A 5342-nucleotide genomic window follows, 5' to 3' on the forward strand; every position below is an offset into this window, starting at 1 on the left:
AAGATGCTTTTGTGATTTACAATCTACTGGATTCACCATTCTATTGGAAAAATACAAATTTTAGGTTACGATGTAATTTTATGTGTCGATGCTTTGGTATTTAATTGTTCTCGCAAGTACGAATAAATATATGCTTTACAGAAAATGGATATTTTTTCCAAGTAACATCCCACTCTCTGTTATAACTGAAAATAATTAGGAGCTCAAAACCATTCGATTCGATTCAATAACTAGTTTCGACTCAATAATTAGTTTCTGAATTTCTTTTTCTTTAAATAGAACGGTAATAAAGCTACTTGTTAAACTTGAAAAATTTACTTTCATACAACTGGCGTTATTTAAACCGATGGCAATGAAAATGGTGGTAAATAACTTGTACATATAATACAACACAAGCTTATATTTATATCATTTCTTCTGAATCGTTAAATACTTATTAATTTTGACATAAACAAGCGTGGATACAACAAGTTCTTTTGGACGCGCATCAAACGAATAATAAAGAAATCGCAAGTGATAAAACGGTGAACCGATTTTTTTTTGTTTTTTTAAAGAAAAACCTTAAATTTTATAAAATCTGCAATTACTAACCTAGTCTGTATATCTATACGATGGCGTGAAACTGTATTACAAGATCCCGATTATTGAGTAAATAATTCAATAAACAATAATCACATATGTATAACATGTGCTTTACGTGCAATATGAGATATAAGTAAATGTTTATATTTTTCGCCAATTGCGAATTAAATTTTATACCTTATTTTTATACGTCATCTGTTATATGTGGTGAATAAAATTTTCCCCGATATTGATGTCAAGAGTTAATAAATAATAAGAAGAATAGGCAAGAAGAACACGTAGCGTGTACATAGTAAGGAGAACGTAGTACCGTAGTATCTTTAATATGACTTCAATTCTATTTTGGCATTTACGCGTACACCGTCGCTCGCAAGTATCGAAACACTTGCGAGAAGTGAAACAAACTTAAGAGATAATTAGGAGACTATCGAAACCTTTGATACTTATTATGTGGATCCTCTTTTACTACCGACCTAATATCGTTAGTGAAATTTTCCGAGACAAAAGTTACAAATAATTAGCAGCATTTACGAATACCGTTGAGGTACTTCTCCACCGGAGTCTGTGAACGAGTCTGCGAACAGTAACGGGCTAGAAATCCTCTGTTCCTATACCTGTACCTGTACCTTTTTGCCAAGAATTCGCGGACCGTTCGGTAATTAGTTTCTATAGTTAAAATTTGTTCGCTCTCATGCCTGGTTATCAATCCCACAATGCTCCGTCATAAATCGATCGGAGAAAACTCGGAGAATAAGCAGAATAAGAAAAATATAATTATTTTGTATCGTTTGATATATCATTATGAGATAGCCGTAGTTGGATTATCGAGATCGGTACGACGAAAATGATACCAAACGTGACTATGTCCATCAACGCATCTTCATGACGACACCCACGATGACAGATAGCCTAGCGTTATTTATCCTTACGAGAAATTTACGAGGTCAGGCCGAGGGTTCGGTAAGAATCTTGGCAAGGTGCCCGAACGAATGTTTGAAAAGTCGACGATAGCCGGCAATTCGAAATCACCGAACTAGAAAGTATCGACTGGTTCGATTGTTTCTCGAGGATGCCTGAGACAGTTTACCAAGGGCGAACGATTCGATGCTGCATTGTGAAAGAATAGAAGGTTCGTCTAAGGGGGGATGTGGCCACAGAGTACGCAGGGTAAGCGGACTGTGAGGAATCGCATGGCACTTGCATCAGTACCTTGAGGGAATAAACTCTATATAAAGATTAGTCTTTGTAAAGAAACAAAATATCTCACATGTATTAAAATCGTATGAACAAGAAACGACGCGTAATCCTACCATACAGTATTCATTCATTTCATTTCACTTTATTTTATTTTATTTTGTTTTATTATGTTTTATTTTATTTTATTTTACTCTGCCTATTCTGTCTCACACGCACCTACTTCTACTTCTCGCCTACTTCTCACCCCTGGTGCACGCACGGCGCTCGAATCAATCTCAATGAAGTAAAAGTATCTTTGCTCGAAAGAATTTCTTTTGTTATTTAAGATTACGCAAAAATTGCTGCGAATCCTGTTCTTTTATAAACATAATTACCTTGCGTATACGTATTACGCTCCTATAAAGGTATTCCAAAGTATTTCCTCCTTTCGCAATGTACCAATACAGAAAGGATTTTCTCTTTGAGGTGTTCCCTATTTGCGCCCTCCCTCCCGTGTTTCACACGAGACTTGACGTGACTCCATAAATAAGAATCCATCAGTGATATGTTTAGAAATGGTAGCTAAGCTATTTTATCGTAACGACCGATCTAGCAGAGAAGATCTTGCAACCGTGTATAAATATGTGTGCAATGAAAACTAATTTACAGTATGAAATGTTCGCAAATAAAGTTAAATATATATGGTAGCAGAGAAAGTATTACTTCACATTTCGTAGCGAATTCACAGGACAAGTACCATAATAATACACTGTAACAAGTGTTATCTATCTTTTCATACGAATTCATCTACCATGATTGTATCCATCGGATTGTGTCACCAAATCGAAAATACTCTGTGTATTTTAGGGCTTGGGATCTTTCCATGGCAAAAAATGATCAGAAAACATGTAATCAGCAATTATTCTCAAAAATAGGAATAATACTAAAGCTGGATATGCATTGCCCTGTCGCAATATCTCAGGGCTAAATAGCATAACATCAGAATACAAACTCCATTACAATTAATCTGTAAACAAACAACTTATTAGAGATTCGATAAGAAATCTTTAACTTTTTAAAAATTTCATTAATAATTAAAAGGCCACTGTAGTAATTGAACTAGTATAGGCGTTGTAATTAATCTAGCTATTTATTTTTCCAGAAAACCAATACAATGATACGTATTAGTGAAAAGCAAAAATTGGAAACTTGAAAGACTTATCTAACAATGTATATGTATATGTATGTACAGAAGTAACAGGGTATCTTTGCACATATCACACATCATTAAACATACAGTTCGTAACAAATTATTATACAGTATTGGTAGTATTATAGTTTCAAACATATAATTCATATAGTACAATTCTAAGGGCGCTTTCAATGAATACTGAAAGTTATTAATATAACTTGTCGACTGCTTGGATATTTTTGTATTTTCCGCCAAGTGTACGTTTGCGAGAAGTATCTTCTCGCTTTTATGCACATTTCCGGTTTTGGTTCAAACCTTATCAACGTGATACCAACGGGTCAGCGTGACACGTTTCGCTATAACGTTGACGATATTTCAAAATGTTTTCAAATGTTACAGAGTAAATAAGTAAGTAAGGGTTGACATTTTTGTGAATCAGCATGCAGAGAGTCTTTTTAAAAAGAAGCGATAATATTAAAATTCAATTCAATATCCCCTTTAAAGGGAATCTCTAAAGAAATCGAATATTTTTCAAAATAATCAAAACAAGAAAAAAAGAACAGACTCGCCGGAACTCGCTCTATTAATATAAATGAAGAAGCTATTTTAAATGTATCGTTAGAAATAATAATCGGCGCAATTCTTGATAATTAATTACGTCATTTACGAATAAGTCAACCGATAAGTCAAATACTGTTGGTTTCGGAAAAATTCATTAAAAATTGAAACGTAAGAAGAATACGAGAATGCATCGAGCGTTCTTTCATTAAGAAAACTGAAAGAGCTATTCTGAGAGCCATTTGAGCGGACCGAAACTACTTCTGATAAATATTTTGCTACAAATTTAGAATACAAATAATCGAACAGTTAAAAATTAACGTAGCAGCATTCTAATATAACAGATTCGCCGCAAAATAGCCACAAACGTTATTAAACCAGATGTACCGAAATTTATAGGAATAAAGTATCTTTGTCTTTCCATAAAATTCTGCAAATTTCTATTATCGTGGCAACTTCGGAGAAGAAACATTTCTCAGATGTACAGCAACTGTCATAAGAATGCGAATAGTTTCGTTTATCTATAGCAACAATATGTGAATATTTACCAAAGTATGCAAATTAATGGAAGATTGTATTAGGGAAATAGAAAATAAGAAGCGATACTTACTTTTTACGATGACAGTACACTATCAACTTTAAATTAGAGAAAATCTGTATCCAGAACTAATTCCAAAAAATCGACGGTCATTCGGCAACTAATTTACGCTTATTCTCAAGCGTTTGTCGATAGAAATTTAGTTAGTTTGTCCAGTCGATCGGCAAGTTTGTTGCGTTTTCAACCATCTTATCATGTTCGATGATTCTCGAAAGTGTATTATAGCGTTTTGGTAAAAATGTTTTAGCAACCGAACTATCAAAAGTATTTCTTAATGAAACGTCTTTCCCTCAGATTTGACATTTCACTGTCATACAGTATCATATTCTTTTAGTCATATTAAATCACTCGACGATATAGGAAATTTTCTCGGTCCTGATAACCGTCAACAAAATTAGAACGGCTTAGGTTGAAACAGTCTAGAGGATCAGCCATCCAAATGTTTCTCGTATCGTTCAACGAACCCATTTTGCGGTGCTCGTTAATAAATTTAAATCGTTGGCGCGCGTGGAAACTTGGCTACAATGTGTGGCAAATTATTTCCAAGTTTAACGTTGAGAGAAACTCTGCTGCGATTACGATATAAACTTTTTCTAAACTAGAAGAATATAGTTTCAAAACTTGTATATTGTATATTTCGCGTTATTTAGCTAAAAATTTGCTTAATTATCGAACGATATAATAATATAAAGGCAAAGAAATATAAACGTAACATAAAAATTTATGCAATACCGAACACATAGAAAAATTAATCTCATCGATCTAACGATATCGTTCGAAAGGCGTAATTTTCGAACAATATACAATTTCGACTAATAATAAAAATCTTATCCGAAGAATTTCGAATTTTGTAAATTCGATTTTTAGTAGTATAAAAATTCTTTCATATATTTCAAATATTTAGAGAAACCACATCATTCACCCTTGATTTTGTTTTCGTAATATGAAATGCTTCCGTAGTAGACAATAAAACTTAGCCGATCGTAACTTTACAGTTAGTTTTGTCTTCAGCTTTTCTTAAAACATAAATATAACAAGGAATTCGTATCATCAGGAAGTCTTTGAAATTTCTTGGAAAGCCTGAAACTAATTGAGACCAGCCGGCGAGACAAACGTTCAATCTCGACACGATGACTTAAAAATCGATTTGATCGTTACATAATGTCAAATGTATATAATCGATAACGATCCAATCAAAGTGTAAAACGTATATTTTTATTTTTAAGATTACTCGCT

This window comes from Bombus vancouverensis, chromosome 8 (genome assembly GCF_051014615.1).
Source record: "Bombus vancouverensis nearcticus chromosome 8, iyBomVanc1_principal, whole genome shotgun sequence".
NCBI lineage: Eukaryota > Metazoa > Arthropoda > Insecta > Hymenoptera > Apidae > Bombus > Bombus vancouverensis.